This window comes from Schistocerca cancellata, chromosome 2 (genome assembly GCF_023864275.1).
Source record: "Schistocerca cancellata isolate TAMUIC-IGC-003103 chromosome 2, iqSchCanc2.1, whole genome shotgun sequence".
In the NCBI taxonomy this organism is placed as follows: Eukaryota; Metazoa; Arthropoda; class Insecta; order Orthoptera; family Acrididae; genus Schistocerca; species Schistocerca cancellata.
The window spans coordinates 255,812,829-255,837,247 of NC_064627.1; the positions used below are offsets into that span (position 1 = coordinate 255,812,829).

The 24,419-nt window shown below is 40.7% G+C and overlaps 1 pseudogene; it reads right to left on the reverse strand.

The window, feature by feature from the left end:
* Nucleotides 1–4,394: 4,394 nt before the first annotated feature.
* LOC126152989 (glutathione S-transferase D5-like) lies at nucleotides 4,395–21,848 on the reverse strand (annotated as a pseudogene).
* Between the last annotated feature and the right edge of the window lie 2,571 nt (nucleotides 21,849–24,419).

Genomic DNA, 24,419 nt, shown 5'->3' on the forward strand with positions numbered 1-24,419 from the left:
TTGAGATGAAGCCAAAATTCTTTTTCGTGCACTTTGGCGGATCTGAGAAGAATGGCATTTTTACTTGCCCAGAGAAATCGTTTGACAACCCCTTTCAAAGGAGGAGAAGCTGTGCAAGATGGGGCTGACCTTTTTCTTGACAGACACAAGAATCAGCTGTCAATTTGCAAACCTTATGGAACCTCATATGCTGGAGCCTTAGACTTCAATAACGAGAATGTGATGGTTTTCTTTGATTTATTGGCAGACGCTTTCAACAAAAACTTATACCGGCAGACGAAGTGTATAACGTGAAAGTGAACGTGACAGACCTGTCCATTGTCCAAAGCAAACTTCCAAAAGTGATAGGAATGAAAGGGAAGAAACAAATTACAGCTCTGACGTCTGCAGAAAGAGGGGCTACAATCACAATTATTGAGTGCATGAGCGCTTCGGGACATTATGTCCCATCAATGATAATTTTCTCTAGAACCAACATGTTCCAAGCTCCTATGAGAAGCTGCCCCCCTGGTGTCATTGGTAGACACCATTCTTCAGGATGGGTTCAAAACAATTTGTTCACCGAATGGTTCGTTTCATTTCATTGAGAAAACATGTCCGACCCAACAAAGGCCCATTCTCCTCATCTTGGATGGTCAATATAGCGACGTTCGAAATCCAGATGTGATTGACTTGGGGAAAGAACACCAATTGGCTATCATCTCATTTACTCCACATTGCATCCACAAATTGCAGCCTCTAGACGCGACGTCCATGGGACCTCTGAAAACGTACTACATTGAGGCAGTGAGAGTGTGGTTGCATCACAGTGGGCGTCCTCCCATACCTTAAGACGCTATGTAGGTTTTTGGCCAAGCCTACCTTCGTACCCAATCATCTGATATAGCAATGCACGGATTCAAAGTAACTGGGTTATACCCTATGAACCGTTATATCTTCACCGACGCTGATTTCATAGCTGCTGAGTTGGTTGCAGGAAACAGTGGAACATAGACCTAATGTTTCTGAATCACATGCTCCTCTATCTTCTATCTTTGGACCATCGACGTCATCTGTTTCTTCCTCGAGTTATGGTGATATACTGTCACATCTAGCTCTACCTATGCCAGTTGATGAAGTCATTGAAACACTGGGAAGTTCACCAGGGACTTCAACAAATGCAGTTTCACCATTCGATGTATCTCCTGTCCCGAACATTAAGAAGAGAACCACAATGCAGGGACGAAAAGTAGCAGCCGCCTGCTACGTCACTGGAACGCCATACAAACATCAGTTGACAAAGGCGCTTGACAAAAGTACTGTCAAGAAGAGGTCGTCGAGTTTCTCTCGGGTTAGAGGCAGCTATGCGGACAGAGGTGCAAAATCCAAAGGCCTTCAGAAAAATAAAATTTGTTCCACAAATCTACCTGATTTATCATTGGACTCTTCAGGCTCCTGCAGCCCTCACCTTGTGGCCAGCGATAATGACCTTGATGTGAACGATGGGGATACACCAGATTCAGGCGATGCAAGTTGCATCTTTTGTGATGAAAAGTTCTCTCAGGGTAGGAGAGGAGAGGTTTGGATGAAATGTGTTATGAGCCAAATGTGGGCACACTTAGATTGTGCTGGCGCTGGAGCAGCTACTTACGTTTGCGATTACTTTAAATAATTTCAGTGTTTATGAATAAATGTACGAAAGTTCCTTTTTGTAGTCTAGTCTACCATTCTGCATTGTGTCAACCAATTTCATCAAAATATTTCAGAAGATTTCTTGCGCCTTTTTGTGGATGCCCGTATTTGCAACCCCTATTTACACCTTCTCCTGTAATGCAAGCCATTTGTATACAAAGTAAAAAGTACAAATTACTCTATGGAACAATTTTGGTATGCTTTTATATATGGGTAGTCACTTTGCAAAGTCTGGATCTATATAATGAGCAGACGGTAAACTAATTCCGGCAAAAGCTAGTTTATCTAGGCAGTGTCTTAAGTCTTCATTTCATATACTTGTATACCTACGATCATCCAGGTATTTTCCAATGGCTGGATGCATTAGGTCGTAATGTACCTGATTCGCGAGTCTGAAGTGTGTGTTCGATGCGCGTAAGCCATGGTTTATTTCACTTATTTCAAATTCAAATATTTATCCATACAACCATGTGATATGTAAAATTGATATGAAAGCAAGCTTTATATAGAATGTTTTCTCTTCAGTCTGTTCTTCGGGACTTGTGTGTTCCACATATCTCCAATTAAGGATGTACTTAAACCATAGGAAGATTGCACCTAAACTGAATTTTCAAGAACGTGCTTTTTATTGTGAATGTCGCATAAATTTTTATCTATGCATCACAGTAATTGCTGAAGCACGATATATATCAAGTGTTCGTTCATCATAATTAGGGATAATTTGGCTTCTAGCTGTAACTGTTAAACATTAACGGTTGGTCGTTATTTCATAGTTATTTGACATTATCTTCTTGCATCCTATATCACGCCCACTGATTTTGACAGCATGGCAAATGGTAGAGGGTTGTTAAATTTGCTTTACTGTCGTCGCTGTGTCGCCTCTCTATGGTCTTCTATCTGTTTGGCCACAACAGCCAACTACAGGAAAGCAGACAGAGATGTGTCAGTCCAATAATACAGAGTAACGTTATGATGGTGGTTTTAATGCTTCAGGTGTTATACGAGGGTGGTTTGAAAAGTGCTCGGAATTACCACGAGAGGCTAGCGCAACGAGTTGTTCACGTGACAGTCATTGGACTTTTGCCTGCATACACGCCCCACGTCAGTGTTCTTGGTAGATAGCTGTGGCGGTGACGTGTCTGTGTTGTTGTTCCCGTGTAGAAGATGGAAAAAATAGATATTCGAGTAGTGATTAAGTACTTCGTAAAGAAAGGTATGAAAGCAAAGGACATTCAGGCCTATTTCCAGAATACACTGGGGGACCCTGTTCCTTCATATTCAACTGTTGCCAAGTGGACAAAAAAATTTAAGTTTAGTCGGGAGAGCTTAGATGATGAACCGCCGCAGTGGTCGGCCAAGATGTGTCACTACTCAAGAAATCGTTGCAAAAGTGCACAAAATGGTCATGGAGGATCGCCGATTGAAAGTGCGTGAAATTGCTGACACTTGCCAGATGTCATCTGAAAGGGTATATCACCTTTTAACTGAAGAATTAGAAACGAAAAACTTATCTGTAAGATGGTTGCCGCGACCCTGGGGGCTCGCCCGCACACGTGCCGCTGCCGTGGCACAATTACACGAACTGAGGCATGGATTCTCGTCACGCCCGCCATATCCACCTGTTTTGGCTGCGTCAGACTTCCATCTCTTCCAACACAAAATTTTTTTTGGTGGACGATGATTCACTTCAAACAAAGTATTGATAGCCGGAATTGACAACTATTTTGTAGGCCTGGAGGAAACTCGTTTTCGAGATGGGATCAAGGCACTGGTACATCGTTGGACCAAGTGCATTAATTTACAATGAGACTACACTGAGAATTAGAATAAGTTTCACTGATGTAAGTAATTTTTTTCTATTCCGTTCCGAGAACTTTTCAAACCACTCTCGTACTTAGTATGCCTTCCCCTCCCCGCCTATCCACCCACTTGGGTACAAAGCATCATGTAAAACTGCCAGAAAAGTCTTTCTTTGGGATGTGGTTCACCTTCTGCGTCACATTGGCTTGAATGTCTATTACGCCATCAAAGCGTTGACGCTTTATGTGAATTTTCGCACAGTGTTTTCTTTTAGTTGGCTGTACTGATAACACCAAATCTCGTCGCCTGTAACGCAGGAGAACTTCTGTAAAGTTTGGAAGGTAAGAGACGAGGTACTGGCAGAATTAAAGCTGTGAGGACGGGGCGTGAGTCGTGCTTGGGTAGCTCAGTTGGTAGAGGACTTGCCCGCGAAAGGCAAAGGTCCCGAGTTCGAGTCTCGGTCCGGCACACAGTTTTAATCTGCCAGGAAGTTTCATGTCAGCGCACACTCCGCTGCGGAGTGAAAATCTCATTCTGGAAATAAATAAATTATCCGCATTTTGCATTTCTGTCAAGTTGCGGGAGGCGTTCAAAATGGCTCTGAGCACTATGGGACTCAACTGCTGTGGTCATAAGTCCCCTAGAACTTAGAACTACTTAAACCTAACTAACCTAAGGACAGCACACAACACCCAGCCATCACGAGGCAGAGAAAATCCCTGACCCCGCCGGGGATCGAACCCGGGAACCCGGGCGTGGGAAGCGAGAACGCTACCGCACGACCACGAAATGCGGGCAGGCGTTCAAGCGCGGTTGTTCTTGTTCAGTGTTAAACGGAAAAAGGAAAAAAAAAAGTCTTTTTCGATTAAAACATTAACAGAGTATTGTTTATTATGTGGTACATTTCCAACTTTTGTTTGTATTTATGTATTCCTCCGCTGCAGTAACTGCTTCACATTCTCACGGAATTCTCTGAGGTGCTCCACATATTTTGGGTTAGAAGTCTCGACTCGTGAAAGCCACTCCTTGTTGTTAGGGTACATCTTCGGATCAACTCCTGATTCTGGATTCAGCTGAAATAAGACGATAAAATTTTTTTATCAGTACCTGCAGACTATACTACTGTAAGATGACTAAATGTGGCACAATTAAAGAAAAATGTCTCTATCAGTGAGATATAGCAATTTGGTTATATTTCCTACATTGGAAAAATGTGCAGAGAAACAATATCACAACTGCTTAAAAGGACAAAAGAATGGACAGATAGAGTTACAGATCAGAGTAGCTGACGTCCATCTGTTGCATTTCTTAGAGTACATTCTAAGCTCAAAATTATAAGTTCGTGGAACAAAAGAAGTTTTTCTCAAAGCATCATCAAGAAATCAAGGAAAACTACTTGACACTTAGTGTGTTTTATTCAATCACTATGTCTTTCAAACATAAATACAGGTAAGTAGGTTAATTCCATTTTCCTAGAATTCAGAAAGTTAAAAACTGTAGGCCTACCATGTCGTTGAGTAATTAAATTACTATACGAAATTTCTCCGCAGATATGTGATTGGACCGATGGATGCAATATGTGACGAAAAGTATCCAGATAATTATTAGTGAACATTAATATGGGATGTATCCTTTGTTCGTCTTTATAACGTCTTGAACTTTTCTAGGGACACTAGGGAATGGCAACCCATTGTTCCTCAAGAGGTTTGCCGCCAGATATATCGTGGTTTATCGCTTCAAATCACTCTTACTAGTCATCCACTGGGCACTGGCGTCTCTCTTTACATCACCCTTTGCGTCAATTAGTACTGACTACGGAAATGTATGGCTTGTGAGGAGCTGCCCGATCATTGCACCGCATTCTTTTTTAACTCCCTACGCACAGAGGTTAGCACAGGAGAGGAATTCGTGGCGAGCCGCATCAAAGCAGTCAGAAGACTGATGACCGCGGCCCCCCCCCCCCCCCACAACAAAACGCACAGTCATTGTGTTACTGCCGATATCATTTTTTGAAGCTCATGTTCATTTCATACAATCTTAAACAACCACCGTCCGCAATGCTCGACGGTCCCTGGCCGTAAGCACATGAGGTCATGCTTTAACTGTGCTTGTTCCCTCACATTTCCAATTCACAGACAATTCACCAAAAAGATCTGAAATATACCTTATGGATTTGTTACTCAGGTGACATCCAGTGACAAGTCGACGTTCGAAATCACTGAGCTCTCCTGACGGATCCATTTTGCTCTTACTGCCTCCTTACTGAAACATAACAATCCCCACCTCCTATATTTGAGAGTCCGCCTCTCGTGACATCTGGTGGTCAGTTCCGCAATACTTTTGATCAGGCAGTGTATTTGACTAACAGACTCCAGTATATTACACTAGATGGAGAACGTTCAGCAGGAACGAAAGTAACGTCGAGTGTGCTCCAAGTGAGCGTGACAGGACCTGCACTGTTCTGAATACAGATAGGCTTTATCAGATCGCATCGGTAATCGATAAAATTAGACAACATTGTCTGATGAGTGCAGCGATTTGGTGCTAACTTTGATTAAAACAACAGTCGATATCGCGATAACATTTGTTTATTATTACCAGCTTCGGCTTATATTGAAGCATTGCTCAGACTTTATGGGCCCCCTATGCCAGGTGGTGATGGTTCCTCGGTTCTTCAGGTGGTGCAACGAAAAACCGTGGTGTGGCATGAAGAACCGAGGAATCGCCAGCACCAGCATAGGGCGCCTAAAAAATGTGAGGATGGCTTCAACATAACCTATAATAATAAACGAATGTTATTGCGATCTCGATTGTTATTTTAATCATAGGTTCAGAAGCTCTCTCACATTGTTCGCTGTGGTGTTCGTTAAGTCCATAGTCTTTGCCTTCTCGAACATTGTTCCTTTACAGCGTCATCGCGAATATGAAACATCTTCAACGAAGAAAAATAAAACGAGAAAAGTTACCCAATTAGCTTTGAAAACGAACGTTACAAAATCAGCTGTGGAATACATTAATATGACAAGAACCTGGCCCTCGTTGAAGGCAATTTTAATGCTAACGGAGAACATGAAGAATACAATTAAACGTGCTATTTCGTCAAGGAACGAAGTAACAGTGGAGTAAGTTTGTAGCTAAATAAAAGAAATAAATACAAATGAAATATATAATAAATAAATACAAAGGAAATATTCAAAAGTAAATCCGCGAAAGGCTGACGTTTCTGTGTGGGAGAGCAACTACGAAATTTCCGACATCGAAAATCTTGGAGAAGCCTTGGCAAGTATGCGCAGTTACACAGGAAAAACGAAACATTTGGCAAAAGAAATATCAATATAAAAAGAACTGTGAGTACATACACACCCCACTCCCCACACACATTCAGCTAGCTATTCTTGCTGCTGCAACGAGTTGAGTGACTTGGTTTTAACGCTCAGGCGAGACCCACAATAGTTTTATCTTCATGTAATCATATTCAGTCTTCATTTCCCGTTCCATCACAAGCTTTCACGATTTCCCTTGTTGTTGTTACATGACAGTTTCTGAGTAACCTGAGTGCCGCAATTGATGAATTGATAAATAGCGCTGGTACGCGAAAACTTTGACAGTGTTACATTTATAACTACGTGGTTCTGATTCGTCCGAATGTCTCAATTGTGACTAGTTCTGTCGAAATGTGTCTTAAGTTTTCCCTAACGGATCCATACATACCAGCACCACTACTACGACATGTCACACGTGTGCATTCCTTACTAGTATATTTGTAAGTCGGAAAGCCGTACACAATACGACGTCGGTCCAGAACCGCCCCATGAGGCCGAGGCGTTAGTGCAAGCGGCCAGCCGAGTGTGTCGGGTCATCTCGTTATCGAGACCGATTCTCGGAACACCGTAATCTTCCAGGCAGCATTTTCGCTAGTCAATCTCGCTTACGAAAACGAGGGGGAATACGGCCTCTACTGTGTGGTGAGCCTTTCGCGTTTGCGGTTTCAGGGTAACGTCAACAATTAACGTAGCCGCGGTCGCAGGTTCAAATCCTGTTTGCGTATGGAATTTAATACGCGTCAGTGCTGAGTACACCCTTTGTGCGGATCAGAATAACAGTATCAACTACCACCAGATTTTCATTCGATGTGTTGTTTGCTTGTGAAAACACGTTGTGACGGAACTTGTGCATACCAGGGGAAGCGCAATCTCGTAATGATAAGCAGATTCAAATGAATGTAGGCATATATATTTCTTGCCGTTTTGGAGCCCTACTAGCCAAACTAATTACCAGTCTGAACTAAATTACTATGAGGAAAAGGGTTGCATGTGTCGAAAACAAGCGGTTATTGTCAAATCCACAATTTCGGGGCAACTATGCCGAGTGATAACATGCCTGATAACATCTGTCTCCATGTTTAGCAGGAAAGAGTTTTCTGTAAATACTTGGAAACAAACAGAACTCTTCCGGATCATCTGTCAGGAACTAAAAAACGAGACTTTTTTTCAGCCCATTATGTTCTGAGAAATCATTCATCTTCTTATACACATACAGACATAACGGAATAAAAGACTAGAACCAGATCATACAAATGCCTCAGACATTATTTTCAGTTTGTCTAGGAATGCAGCAGGTACTACATTGGTTGCGTGAGAGTGATTAAAGAAAATTAGCTGCAATGTACTAACAGTTCACTTACGAATTTTCATGGTGAAGTCAGCGTAATAGCAATGCAAATACACATTTTTCAATGTGAAAAACTCATTGAGTTTGGCAGTAGTTTTAACTGCAAAACATATAGACAACAACGGAAACCGATTATAGCAGCACTGACACAAGCAAATTCTGTTTTATCTTTCTCCAAACACTCCTTATAATGTACGATTTCACTCTTGTTTGTAGCACTTCAGATATAGCAGCATAGTATCTGGAAAGTACACATCCTTTTTTAACTACTTATAAGGACGCAAATGTCCAAGTTTATTACTATGAAACAAGAGGTGATCGGCTGTACTTGATGAAGTTCTCGGGTCCCGCATGTATATTCGATTCCTTTTGGTTCTCGACAATAGTGTTCTCGATTCCTTGAAGTTGTCGTTTACGGACATATCTAGTCCGGAGGAGAACAATTATCCCTGTTCTACGGCTGGGTGCTAGGAAAGAGAGTAAGTCTCCTTAATGAAGGGAATGAAAAGAATGGTTGAAAAATGGTCCGGCTTCTTAAGTACTGCAGAGTATAGCTATATTCTCTTAGATCTGGTGGTGCGGAATTAATTTTCAAAGCGATTGTAAAACTGCTATTCTATGTTTCATGGAGTGGCAATAGTTATACTTTGTTACCTCTGTTCTACATTTATTTCCACACCTCAGCAGCAACGGTAATGATATCACTCGCAAAGAGGCCAGTCACCCTAAAATTATTCCACACACCCCAGCAATAGTCATACGTTTTTTTACAGTACGAGGCTCGACAATCGCCCGAACAAATCCGCAGAACTTTATGATCTCGTCTTGAATGCCGTACTTATTGTGCTACCTTCCAACTCTTACAACTATTTTTATGGATGATGAATACTAGCCATAATACCTCGCTTATTAACTATTTTGGAAAAGCACGAATCACAACATCGAGTGATTGCGTGTGCATGCATTACCTCTAGCGATAATAGACAGTTAGCAATACTGTAATCGACAATGGTAACATTGTCCCCCGCCAGCCACTGTTTGCCGTCAAGCATTCGGTCCAGGGTCTCCAAACCTTCCTTTGCTTTGTCAATGTCATTAGGTTCTATCTGCTTTCCATGAAACTTTGGCACCTGTAGGCAGAAAAATCACAGCTCTGAAATCTCAGATGCTACTCAAAAAGTATACGAAACACACACACACACACACACACACACACACACACACACATATATATATATATATATATATATATATATACTTATCGCGAATGGACCCAGAAGGATCACGCAAAGCTTTCTGACGTCGTTTCTTCCATACTTCTTTCATTCGTTCTCCATGTTTTCTTTTTCTTTCTTCTGTCCATTTTGTTCCTGGTCTCTTTAGTGCTTCCTTCTCCGACAATACAATCCACTTTTCCACCTTATTTCTAAAAGTTTTTCTATCTTTGACATCTTTAAGTTCAATATTTGCTTTTTGTAAATCTAATTTTACTTGGCTAATCCATGGTGTTGTTGATTTGACTTTTTCTATGTAAGTGAGAATTCTGTTGGTGAGTCGTGTGGGGGGAAGTCTAGTTACATGTCCATAAAATTTTAATCTTCGCCTTCTTATGTCTGCTGCCAGGTTTGATATAGTTTCTGTGGTTCTTCTTGATTGTATCCGGTATCCTTCTTCTGTTAATTTTGGACCTAAAATCTTTCTCATAATTTTGCGTTCTTCTTTTAGTATTTTTTCTAAGTCACATTTTGTGTGGAGTGTGAGCGTTTCACTAGCATATAGTGCTGCTGGCTTAATTACTGCGCAGTAGTGTCTGACTTTTGTGTTCGAGGAGAACACGAAATTTGTAAACCTACTTTATCCGCGCATTCCTTAAGGATCTCTATTTGTTTGGTGGCGATTTCTTCATCATCTGCAAGTATGGCCAAGTCGTCCGCGAATGCTAAACAAGATACCTCCACGTTGTCTTTGGTTCTACCAAGATGGATTGGTTTCCAGTAGGATTGATTTTTTAATTCTTTTTCCCATTCCTTAATGACTTTATCCAGGACTATATTAAACAGAAGTGGAGATAGCCCGTCACCTTGACGTACTCCAGTTTTTATGAGAAAAGGTTCAGAGATTTCTCCCCTGAATTTAACTTTAGATACAGTGTCTGTCAGTGATTCTTTGATAAGCCTTAGTGTTTTGGAGTCAAGTCCAAGTTCCTCTAAAATGTTAAACAAAGATTGGCGGTCAATTGAGTCATAGGCTTTCTTAAAATCTACAAATGTACAAATTATGGGGGCATTTCTAATTGCTTTGTGCTTTAATATTGTCTTTAAATTAAATATTTGTTCTATGCATGAGCGACCGGGGCGGAAGCCTGCTTGATAATCACCAATTTGGCGTTCCAGCTGCTCTTGTGTTCTTTTCAGCAGGCATGTTGAGAGAATTTTGTAGGTGACTTGTAAAAGTGAGATTCCCCTGTAGTTATTGACATTTGTTCTGTCTCCTTTTTTACGTAACGGGTGAATAAGGGCACATTTCCAATCCTCTGGTAATTTTTCTGTTTCCCATATTTTTGTTATTATTTTTGTGAGCTCTTGCAACGTCCTTGGTCCTAGGTTTTTTAATAGCTCTGCAACAATGCCATCTTCGCCAGATGTTCTATTATTTTTTAAGTTTTTAATGTGACATTTGATTTCTTCCTGTGTTGGTGGTAATGAATCCGGTTGAGCGTTGGCACTGATTTCTTTGGGAAACCTTAAACTAGGTTCTGGGCAATTTAGTAGGTTAGAAAAATATTGAGCCAATACTTGACAGTTTTCCTGGTTTGTTAGGGCTAATTTACCATCTGGTTTTCTGAAACATAAGTTTTGAGGGATATATCCTCGTATTTTATCTGCGAAAGTTCTGTAGAAGTCTCTTGTATTATAGTTTTGGAAATTTTCTTCTATGGCATCCAGTTGTGCCTTTGTGTACTTCCTTTTTGCTTGCCTAATAGATTTTGAAACCTGTTTTCTAACCTCGTTAAATAAATGTAGACTTTCTTGTGATTTTTTACTGTTATATTCTTGAAATGCCTTTTTTCTCCTTTCCAGTGCATTTTCACAGTCTGAATCCCACCAAGGGTGTTTGAATATCTTTTTCAAGGGAATAGTTTCCTTAGCTATTCGCGTGATTTTAGAATGAAATTCTTCCCATGTGTTTGCCTTTTCCTTCTCCCATTCTTCTTTTACTTTAGATTCTTTAATCTTCTTGGTGTCATATTTCTGTATTTCTGTTTTCTTCTGATGACTTCTTCGTGCTGTAAACTTGATTTTAATTCTAGTTAGGTAATGGTCTGAATCAATGTTTGCTCCTCTGCGTACTTGGACGTCGTAAATTTCTTTTTGTACTGGGTATGAAATAGCCACATGATCTATTTGAAACTCGCCAATTTGTTGTATAGGAGATCTCCATGTCTTTTGTTTTCTTGGACATTTTCTTAGAGATGTTGACATTATCTTCAGGTTATTCTGCTTACATAGTTCGACGAGCCTTGTACCATTTTTATTGGTAAATTTATGTGCAGGATATTTGCCTACGGTTTTTTGGTGGATTTTCTCTCTACAAATTTGGGCATTAAATCGCCGAGTAGAACTTTTGTATCATCTTTTGGAATCTTGGCCATTATATTCTCCAAATTTTCCCAGAACTTTTCTGTTTCTATGGGGTTTTTCTTGTTGTCTCCGTTTGTGGGAGCATGAACATTAACCATTGTGTATGTTTTGTTGGCACATTGTAAGCGCATCGTCATTATCCTATTATTTACGGGAGAAACTTCCTTGATGGAGCTGAGCACGCTCTTGTGTATGATAAACGCCATCCCGAGATGGGGGGCTCCTCTTCCGATTCGTTTATCCGTCTTGCTCTTAAAGATGCGATAGTTGCCATAATCTGATGTTTCTTCATCTGTAAAACGTGTCTCCTGTAAAGCTAGTATTACTATCTTTTGCTTTTCAAGTTCTGTTGTAAGGTTTAGAAGTTTTCCTGGTTGGATTAATGTATTTATGTTAAAGGTTCCAATGTATGTAGGTGTTTTAAGTGGAAGTTTGCCAGAGAGCTCCGACTTTCTCTGATGTAATCGTGTAAGTCCAGGTTCCCCAGAATCAGAATTCCTGGTTGCCATCTGTTGATGGGTGGATTGGTTACCACCTGGGGTAATGTTGTTATTACTTGCACGAGTCATACTTGCTTGTAATCAAGTTGGTCCAGTGTTTCCACTGGGTGTTTAGAACCAGGGATTGTTAGTTCCTGGGGCATTATGACCAGCCGCACATTGTGTGAACAGACGCTGACCAGGATGCCGATGGTTCCCACTTCAGACGCGTCCTGGATTTGGGTGTTGACAGTGCTTATTGTAATGGCGGCACTTACTCGCCATGACACAGCAACGTCTTCGGGTTCTGTGGTTTCTGAATGAGTGTGACCCTTGCCAAAAGTCACCCTCCCACACCCTCGTGATGCTGCCGCCTCGGTCCGGGACTGCTTATTTGGGTTTCCCCTTATTCGCAGCTGTCCACCATATCTGATGGATCGTTCGCTATCCGCCACCTGCGACCCGCCCTGTACCTGAGGCTCGGCTAGGGTATATATATATATATATATATATATTTTAAATCTTTGCTGTTCGACTAGTAAGACGCTACTTCATTAACGCCAGTGTCACAAAAGTTCAACTTAGGTGTTAAATAGAGCCAAAACACTTCACGAAGAGTGTTCCATTCGCGAAAGGTCTGGAGCGGAATACTAATAACAACATTTGTTCTACAAATGATGAATAGCTTTTTATGCAACTGGATTTTACTAATCTAAGAATAAACTTCACAGCTGTATGCCATTCATAAGCGCTATTGAGAAATTTGGTCAATTAAACTCTCGCGCAGTGAAAAATATCACTTAAACATAGTGCAAATTTCAGTTGCCCACATATTTATCTATAGACAGGAACGATTTTTCACGGAGTATCGTTAATTAACAATTGTAACGAAAAGGCATTTATTTCTATAGTGATAGTGAAGACCCTGATGTTGATGAAAGTTTCTTCTCATTTGCCTACCGTTTTCATTGTAGACACTATAGGATCAGAGAATAACGCTGGCAGTTTATTTTCAGCTACTGGCGTTTCTTTTTAAATAATATTTGAAACGAAGTCCTACTAAGGAAGATATATACCTTCTCCAAAATGAAAGTACTTAAACATAGAATTGACTTTTTGAGATGAGGGAGAGGGAAAGTGTACGGAGAGATACTCCGTCTTCGGTACACAGTCCCTCGACGTTTGTTATGAACGGAAGAAATTAGCTCCAACATAGGGTTTTATGCCCAAGTAAAAGTAAATGAGTAGAAGCAACTAGAATAATTCTAGTTCTATTGCGATAATTCTACTGTCAGTTATTGATAGTACAGTAGAACCTCGCTTATCGGTTCCCTATGGTACCGGGTACATGGCTGAAACCCAAAATATGTGGGATTATAAGAGGAACACTTTTAATAAACCCATAACATCACAATACAGTAAATACAGTATAGTGTGACTTCAGTTTTCAACTGGAAGTATTGTCTGAGTGTAATTTACACTAGTTCCTTTACGGCAAACTACGTATGTATCGTACGGTTAGATATTGTTACTGTGAGTGAATTTTAACATCTGTATACACCGTATTATAGTGCCGCATTGACACGCAACCGATTGGCACTTAACTGTATAAAACGTGAGAAATTGCACAGCAAAAAAATGTTCTCTTCTTAAGGAAGAAGAAAAAAAGTCTGTAATGTTCTTTTGTTTAGCAGACGACAACCTTGATTTTGTTGCGATGTTCTGCTATTTCCCAATCCACGAAATGTCTGTTGGGCTACACGTAGGACTTCGTTTGATTTGTTAAAGGACAACATCAAATTCATTTTTAGCATTTGTGCGTGATACAACGGGTATTCAAAAAGAAACGAGCCGGAGGCATAATCACAGAAACCAGTACCTGTATGATAGAAGTATTGACACTGGCTGCTGAGACACTTGTCCCACTCTGACACAAGGTGGTAAATGGCTGTCTGATGAAGTTCCCGGGGCTGTGATGTTAACCAGTTCCGCTCGTACACCTGGACGTCGTCGTCCGAGGTGAATCGATTGCCCCTCAGAGCCTTTTTAACGGGACCAAAAATGGCGTAATCACAGGGAAAGAGGTCCGGACTGAATGGAAGGTGGCGAAACCTCCCATTCGAATTACTGCAGGAGTGCCACGACTATGTTGGCCGTATGAGGCTTTGCATTGTCGTGAAGCAGAATGACCCCACAGGTGTCCGCCCCAGTAGCTGAGTGGTCAGCGTGACGGATTGCCGTCCTCCGGGCCCGGGTTCGATTCCCGGCTGGGTCGGAGATTTTCTCCGCTCAGGGACTGGGTGTTGTGTTGTGTTCATCATCATTTCATCCCCATCCGGCGTGCAGGTCGCCCAATGTGGCGCCGACTGTAATAAGACCTGCGCCAAGGCGGCCGGACCTGCCCCGCGAGGGGCCTCCCGGCCAATGACGCCAAACGCTCATCATCATCATCACCCCACAGGTGAGATTACCTGGTCGTTTCGATTTGATCGCTTGGCGAAGGGTGATCAAGGTTTGCGAGTAATGCTGGGTATTCACTGTTGTCACGTACTGCAGGAAATGAATCAGAAGGGAGCCATCTTGGCCAAAGAAAAACGTCAGCTCTGAGGAGAAAACGATTCACCTCGGACGACGACGTCCAGCTCTATGTGCGGAACTGGTTAACATAGCAGCACCGGGAATTTTCCGCCTTGTGTCACAGTGGGACAAGTGTCACAACAGCCAGGGTCAATACTTCTAACATACAGGTCCTGGTGTCTGTAATTGCACCTCCGGCTCTTTTCGTTTTGAACGCCGCTTATACTCGAGCCGTAGGTTCATTTCCTTCGTTGTCATCATCTTTCTCGTTCTCATCGGTTGTTGAGCTACAGAGTCAATGAGCTGGTCGTCATTTAATTCTGCTTCTGTTGTCCAGTCAACGTCAGCTGTACTGACCCACCCACTTATACGACTGGGCTCAACGCCCAATTGTAAAGAAAGCGTCACATGTTTAAGTTTTAGATGGTGGCATGATTTATTATTGCACGCTTTAATGTGTAAGAAGAACACTGTCACTAAATTTCAAAACAAACGCGTGCACATTAACACTTATGATCGAGTCAGAAACAAGTTATTTCATATTAAAACTGACTGAGCTAACGCACCTAGCAACGACCAACTGGCCACTGATCTATGGTAGGTCATCGACGATTCCAGACCTGACTGTAGCAGCGGCCCGTGTATGTCAACAACACCAGAAATGGGATGGTCAGAGCAAGCAAGAAGTCGGACCATCTGAGATCGGATTAGCTTGGTTCTACTGTATTGCTTCTTTCATGGAAGAGAGAGTTACTGAAAATTCCACAAGACTTTTGCTGATGTAATTGTCAGAAGCGTTTGAATTCCAAAGTGTAATTTTGAACAATAGGAATAAATTGCAGGAGTTGTTTCCAGAGAATAAGGAACAACCCATGTCCAATCAAGGTAAGCTCGGAAACCCATGGATTGCTACGTTCATTCGTACCCTGCAACTCAATCCCTCGTGAGAGTACAGAATATGGATGGGGCGTCATCAGTCCTCACCTGTGGGGCGTCGTGGACAGGACAACTATCAGTGAGCAGATAAACCAGAAAGCAGCTCTACTTAACAGCATAATAGCATCAGTGACGTGAGGTGACCTAGCGCGACAGTGCAGCGTCCGGGTTGATGTAAGTGGAATGACCCTTGTGTGGATATTAGCACTTAGGGACTTATATTCAATAGATCTCATTTGTTAATTATCCCATCAGCGATGGTTTTCCCCAGTTCGTCTGCATAGTTAAAATCATTCCTTGTCCATCGCTAAATTATATCTATGCTGGAGTTGTATGTATGGTGGAAATTCAAAAAGAGAACTCTGAAAAAAGTTCAGTTGAGAATCAGTAATGAGATGATGAATGTACTGGGTCATAGGATCATTCCGTATTAATGTGTTTAAATCATACCTAACTGGAACAGTGCAGAAAGTTGAAATAAACAGTTCACATAATATGCAAAAAACTGATGATTTCTCAGACTGGAGAACAATCAAGAATAGGGTGCTGCAAGGTTCGGTCTTAGGTCCTCTGCTGTTCTTAATATCTATTAATGACTTTCCATTCTATATTCACGAAGATGCAAAGCTGGTACTTTTTGCCGATGATACAAGTATAGCTATCATACCCAACAGACAAGATTTAACTGGTGAAATTGTAAACGATGTTTTTCAGAAAATCATTAAGTGGTTCTCTGCAATTGGACTCTCATTAAACTTTGACAAAACGCAGTATATACAGTTCCACGTAGTAAATGGAATGACACCATTAATAAATATAGACTTCGATCATAAATCGGTAGCTAAGGCAGAATATTCAAAATTTCTATGTGTATGCATTGATGAGGGGTTGAACTGGAAAAAACACACCGAGGATCTGCTGAAACGTTTGAGTTCAGCTACTTATGCTATTAGGGTCATTGCAAATTTTGGTGATATACATCTGAGAAAATTAGATTACCACGTCTATTTTCATTCTCTGCTTTCGTATGGCATCATATTCTGGGGTAATTCATCATTGAGTAGAAGAGTATTCATTGCACAAAAGCGTGTAATCAGAATAATTGCTGGAGCTCATCCAAGATCATCCTGCAGACACTTTTTTAAAGGGCTAGAGATCTTCACTGTAGCCTCACAATATATATATTCACTTATGAAATTTGTTGTTAACAATCCGAACGAATTCAAAAGTAATAGCAGTGTACATGGCTACAACACTAGGAGGAAGGATGATCTTCACTACTCAAGCTTAAATCTAACTTTGGCTCAGAAGGGGGAAATTATGCTGCCACAAAAGTCTTTGGTCACTTACCTAATAGCATCAAAAGTCTGACAGATAGCCATATAGCATTTAAGAAGAAATTAAAAGAATTTCTTAATGGCAACTCCTTCTACTCATTAGAAGAATTTTTGGATATAGTAAGTGGGTAATTTCCCCAACCTACACAAAAAAATTAAAAATATTAAGTGTCATGTAATATTTTGTGTAATGTAATGTCTTGTATAGACACCTTTTATTAACCTGACACGTTCCACATCATTACGAAGTGTCTTATTCATGATCTATGGAACAAGTACTAATCTAATCTAATCTCTAATCTAGATGTGCTATGGAAAGAGACGAAGCATGCAGTAGCAGATAAAAATTAAAAGTAGTGTACATCCTGAGGAACATTACACAGTAACCTAAGTAGTTACTCTAGTAATATTTTAAGCGAATATTACTTACGAAAACTTGCGTAATTTTAGAGTATAGGTCCACATCGAAAAATAGCCTCTGATCAACTAGTACACGTTTGTTGAGGTCTTTCGGGTGAGTGAGTCATCCTTTCCATACTTTGTGACGAGGTACATGGCAATAGCACGGCCGTAATAAGAATATCAGAGGTTAATGTTTAACGAAGGGAAGAGTAAAAATTAAAAAAAAGGATGAATGAAATGCATATTTCAGCAATCAGCTGCTTTTATTTTAAACCCAAATATCAGCAGGTTTCAGTCTTGGATCATCTTCACGGATAAGGGTTAAAATGGTTTAAGCCACCATATTACGTTAGTCATTTCTTAAATAGTGCGTAATGCATGCCATGGACATCAATATATGGCACACTACATTTAGAAGCAAACATACGAATACTAAATGTACGTTTCGAAAAACGGTGTCCTCACAGCCACAAGTGTGACAAAGTGACTGATGTTTCTATAGTGCTCAAATTTTTTGACATCCAGAAAGACAACAGCAACTTCATGTAGACATTTGCACAGGAAATTTTATTGGTACAAGTGGAACCATGGAAGTGGTAAGAGTACGTTTTGAACGCACTCAACCGTATTATGATGTACGTTACATCAGTTACTTAGGTTATGGAAACAGTAGAGCCTATAATGAAGTTGTGGCATCCAAACCATATGGGGACTGGCTAGAAATAAAGAAAATTGAGTGTGTGGGGCATGTGTAGAAGAGAATGGGGGCTCGTCTTCATGAACTGAAGTCGTCGCTAGGGAAAACTTGCCTTAGAAACCAATTGGTGTCAAAGATGAACTGACAATGCAGCCTATAAAGAAATTCCAAGATTATTATGGTTTAGCAGTTAGGCCAAATTACTCATTGTGTAGAACCAATGAAGAAAGCTGTATGGTCAGTGTATTTTCATACACTGTCCAACACTGATGAATCTCAACACGGATGTGCCTGGCAGTGGGGCAAAGCTAGTGCAAATATAATAAGGGTTTAGTAACTGGTGAAAAATATAATTATCGAAAGAGTCTGCCTTTGCAGTTACGGAGCCAGTAAAACAAGTATTCAGAGACTTGGCAAACACTGATCTACTTCGAAAGTGTTTGTATGGGAGACCACAAAATGCAAACGAGTCTATGAAAATGGTCTTTTGATTCGCTTACCCAAAAGTGTGTTTGTGTTCTTACCCGCTTTGTGGGGTGTATGATGCCTTTGCTAGTTTCAATCAGAGCAACATCAGTAAATGTGAAATGCTGCAATCTCTAGGATTAAGTGTTGCACTGCTGAGACGATTAGAAATTTGGATAGCGAGAGACTGATAAACGCAGAAAACAAGCTAAAAATGTACGATAGGTATGCAAGATCAACTAAAAAACGTGCCAAGACAAGATGTCTTTATGTCTCAACTTTTGACTTCGTTTTCCATAGGTTTATTTTTTCGATACAAAAGGTACATTTTCTCTCTTTCTACTCAATAAAGAAAACTGAAATTTTCAGGATAAACTTGAACACACATTTTGCATCACATGCTGAAGCTTTTTTAATATTAACAGAGATGTATTTAACATTATATCAGGCAAATAGGACTGACGTTTAAAAGAAAAAAATCAGTCTCAGAGAAAAACATTTATATCCTCATTTACAAGAGATAATATTAAATTCCTATAACTTCAGCAAATACACAAGGAATGTATTTATTATTCCTAAAATTTCAATAATTTTTATTGCGTATTTTCTGAGATAATGTACCTTATACACGACCTGGTTTTACATTACCCAGATAGGGCATTCCATTTCCCCCGCATAAAATATTAGGAGAATCTACATATTTGGAAACATATACACACTATTTTTCCTTAACTTTTTACTGCCTCATCCAGTGCCGACCTAGTTAGAGGTTCCATACAGAGAAAACATATTTATTGACACTTCTTTTCTCCGTTTTACGAGACTAATCATATAACAGAGACTTATCAATGTGCTCTCATTTTCTCACATATTTTAATTCGAGCTCTCCTTTCAGAAATGAATAAACCATTGTCTTCCAGCGCTGGGATTTTGTGCTGCGGGAATTTCTGAAACAGATGCAAAAGATGAACAATAGGAGGAAAAGTAAATACTGTCAAATGACACTGCTCTGAGAAATACCTATATTGCAATCCAGTAATAACTAGTGCACAATGGAAAGAGACTTCGAAGTTAATTTTTCAGTATGCTACCGTCCGTCCAAAAAGTTACAGGACTGAATTTATTCTGGGGGTATAAGCGACGTCAGTGAAGAAATTAGGATGGGAGCTTGAACTAACAACTGCAGAGAACAGATGTGCCTTCTGCAGTGTCGTCGAGTATCGACAGCGGCGCAAGAAATTTCGACCACCGCAAAGATACTGCACAGCAAAGCGGTACCACGAGGCGCCAATGACATGCTAGGAAGAAGCCGTGCCTCCCGTGGTTATAAGACCCCACCGCCTCGCCTCTGCCCTGAACTAGCATCAGGAGAGACCTGAAGGACAGTTCTGTTCGAGGTCGGATCCTGCCAACTTCCAGGAAGTTCGTATCGAAGTGCTTACCATGCTGCAGGCCATGCTGCAGGCCATGTCAACTGTCAGGGAGTGAAGAGACAACCGTCTACGAATTTGTGTTTTCTAGTGTCTGTAGTGCAGCCACAGTACGGCCATTCTGAACTTGTATCAATTAGCCACTCAGTAATCGTGACTCTTTCAGTGTGTTTTAATCCGCAAGTCCACGTGTACAGCTTCATAGCTACAGCCGACCATGACGAGCAAAGTTAAATCATTTTTGTAATTAATAGTATTTCTTATTCAGAACGCTCTAATTAACTCATTACTAGCCACCTCAGAGTCCAAGAAGTAGGACACAACAACTTCGACCTGTCTGTTGTGAGCAGGCAGTGTTAAGTAATGAACATCAGGCCGTAAGTGTATATATGTCCTTGTTTTGCAGTGGACTAAGAACTAAACGTCTCTAAATAAAATGTTCAAGACGTCCTCCAACTTTTGAAGAAGACAAAATTAAGATGTGAATGTAAAGCGGAAGCGAACAACATCCTGAATAAGGACATGGTTGTATAACGTTCTGTTCGTTTAATGAAGTGTGGGGAAGACTATGTAGAACACTTGAATTATTAATAGTCCAGTGAAACTGTCAGAAAAAAAGCCTGTACCTTGCAAAAGGTGGGGTAGAATATTTTATTTTTTTAACTCGTTAATATTGTTGGAAAGGTTAGAAAACCAAGTTTTGCCAACAAAATTTCTCTTGGGAAAACTTTCTGCAGTCAAAAAACTTCGAAAATTAGGACTTTTTTCAGTTTTTTCAAAATATCTCAGTTTCATTTGCTCCTATCGCTTTAACGTCTATTTTATTTTTTAAAGAGCACAAAATCCTCTACAAATTTGATTGTTACCATTTTATTCTACTCCCAGTATCTAAGGCGTTACAGCGCGTCAAAAAATACCAATTTCTCAAATTTCGAGCAAAGTGGCAAGATACCTTATTTTTGAACACTATTTTTTCAGTTTCTGTTTGTGTAGTATAAATACATTATACATCATGCTGTATGTTGGAATTTACCACCTCACTTTCAGGTATTCAATTTCTCTGTATGCAACATGAGGATTGCTGGGCACCCAACTATTGTGATTCTTACATCACTACCTGAAGTTCACTATGGGCCACCTCAGCCCTAGTATTTGTAAAACTATAAATATAAAAATACATCATTAAGACACACACACACACACACACACACACACACACAAAATAAATTGTCTCAGGAAACTGAACTATTATTAGTGCAATAGGCAACCTAATTAGGTAGGTAATTATTCTTGTGTATAAAGGCCACACAGTTGACATTAAAAATAAATAGCTTTATTACAATTAAAATGCACTGTCAGTTACTAAAAAATGTTGACAGTTCTGGGTGTGTAATACTTGTAATATCGCACTTTAGCGCACTTGAGACAGGTATGAGCATCACTTCCATCTACCCCACCTTTTGCAAGGTATATCTGCAATTTGACTGGGCTATAAAACCATCGTCTTAACTTTTTTATATTTTTTAATAATCCAATCTCGAAACCTTTTGGACAGACGGGGTATATGGAATACCACTGAAGTAAGTAAGAAACCTTACCTCGAGCATTTCCGGTGTTCACATTTCTTTAGTAATTTCTTGTATATTCACTATTTTCAGCTCCACTCCAATAATATTGGCTATAAGGCGGACGAAGCGACTAGGAGTGCTCAGCGCGTTGCTGTAGAGCGTAGGTGGGGCCATTCTGATGTCCTGAAGATCAGAGCGAGAGGTGATGCTGTTCTGCTGCTGAAAAAGAATTTCATTCATTCGTGTGTATCTATGTCAGTCAGGTATTTTACAAGGGGTCTTGAGTGACACTTTTACATTGTTTGTGATGCATACTTTTTTCAGTGACCGAAATAAAAATGAATGGTATGCCGGTCCTTTATTATCTAGATCGGTATTGTCAGTGTTAAAAAGGAGTAATTCGTCACGAAATTTTATTACAAATTTCTCTCCAGTGGTTGCGAACTCTTGAACCTCCTGACCTAATGTCCGGTTGCTTTTTTTCCGACTACCAGAAAAACTGAAATTACGAGTATGATTATCATTTATTAGATCGAAGTTTTGCCAGAGTCAACCGTCGACTTCATAGCAGAGTGCTTGCAAGACTTACAGATCGTAAAGTCACACGGATTATACTTTGGGATTCGCTGCTTTGAAATCAGAAATCATTGGGAAAGAGCAACGTCGTTGTATTGGAAAGTATTGTCCACGCAGTATGTGCCACGTTTAGTTCCTTGAAACTCTTTGCCTTCCTCAGAAAATTAAAGAAAGAAAATTTCCCTAACAGAGTTTAGTAGCAGTGGAAATGCAGGCAAAGTAATGTGGTTAGAAAAGGTTTTGCCAGATTGTGTCATTTTCTCTATGAATGACAATAGAAGGAAGGAAATTTCAGGAGGTGGAGAGTTTTAAATACCTGGGGGAACGGATAAAACTTGGACTGACAGAAAAGGAAGCCATAGAAGAACGAATAAATAAAATGAATTTATCGTACAAACTAACTATGAACATCTACAATAGGAAGACTATTCCGATTAATGCAAAATTGAGAAATTTCCTGGCAGTTATCCGCCTTGAAGCCTTTTCTGCAGCAGAAAATCCTAACAGGAGTACCTAAGAGACTAGAACTTGTGGAGCGGAAGATTCTCAGGTGGATATTGGGACAGAAGACGGTCAGTTTAGAAGACGAACTTATCAATAACAATGTAACCACGCTAGAGAAAATATCAGACATCATCAGCAAAAGAAGAATAGTGTTCTTCAGACACATCATTAGAATGGACCAGAGGAACACAGTAATTAATAGAGTTTCTGGTCAACAACATAACCAAAGTACGCAGGTTACAAGCGGTGCGAATGAATCTGGAAGAAATGGGAATATTGGAATCAGAAATGTACAGCAGAATGATTTTTAAATAAAAAAACACGTTTCCCCGCGTTTCGAGGACAGAACTAGACCCAGAACAAAATCATCGTGGTCAGAAAAGCGAAGAAGGTTGCAAAGTATGAGAATAAAAAAAATACTGGACAAGGAGAAAGGCCACAAGAAACGAAGCTGACGCGAATTAACGTGGTACCCAGATGGCCAAAACAAAACGAAGAAGAGGAAGAAAGAAAGTGTGCAAAGGTGAAATAGCTTTCCCAGCTGGTTGGCTTGGCAAGGAGCACCCACTACCCTGATCACAGCTCTGACTTCTACTAAAGTAGCGAACTGATCTCCCGCTACATGCGTAATGCGACCTTGTCATCACAGGTGCAGTGGAGCAAATCAAATGTGATGACGGATTAAGGATGGAAAGGGATAGTACAGCTGGATGACTGACAAACAGTGTTTTGCAGTTTTCAGATATCCAGCTGTCCAGCGCCTAGCATAATCCGTCTGTTATGACGTACAGTGGAGTAAGACAAACGTAGACCTTCAGCCGATAGGTAGCAGCATCTCCTTGGAGCACTCAACAAAATGCCTTGCGGATATTAGTGAAATGATCCATAAAATTTCGGGCGTGCAGGCACATAAATTTGACTTCTTCTAATATTTCGGCTGAATACTGTCCAGCCACCTTCAGAGTGAGCCGAGGTGACTGACGCTCCAGTACTTGCTACGTCCTTTCAAAGCCGTAAGCCGCACCACTGCGCATGCGGCCACAGATACACAAGGCGCCAGAGACGTTGATCGGCGGCAAAGACGTATGGCATATGCATGGAAATAGATCTATGGCTGCACAGTCGACCCACACGGCGATACCGATGTATCACTGCGAGCTGTGACGTCTTTGTGATTTTGTTGCAGAAATTGCCGTATTCCAAGATTTGTCCAAGCTGAAGCCGCTATCTCTATTAATTAAATTCGTCGTCAAGCGAATTTCAATTGCTCCCTTCACTACTGAGTCCCAGAAGGATGAAGTCGAGGCTACAATTTCGACGTTATCGTAAAGCATTGAGTGCCCAGTGTCAATACAGTGCTCGGCCGCCGCAGATTTATTAGGTTGTAAGACCGGCTTCAGCTTGGACAAATCTTGGAATCCGGAAATTTCTGTAATAAAATCACAAAGACGTCACAACGGTGCAGCTCGCAGTGATATATCGGTATCGCCGAGTGGATCGACTGCGCAGCCACAGATCTATTTCCATGCATATGCCATACGTCTTTGCCGCCGATTAACGTCTCTGGCGTCTTGTGTATCTGTGGCCGCATGCGCAGTGGTGCGGTCCACCGGTTTAAAAGGACGGAGCAAGTGCTGGAGCGTCAGTCACCTCGGTTCACGTTGA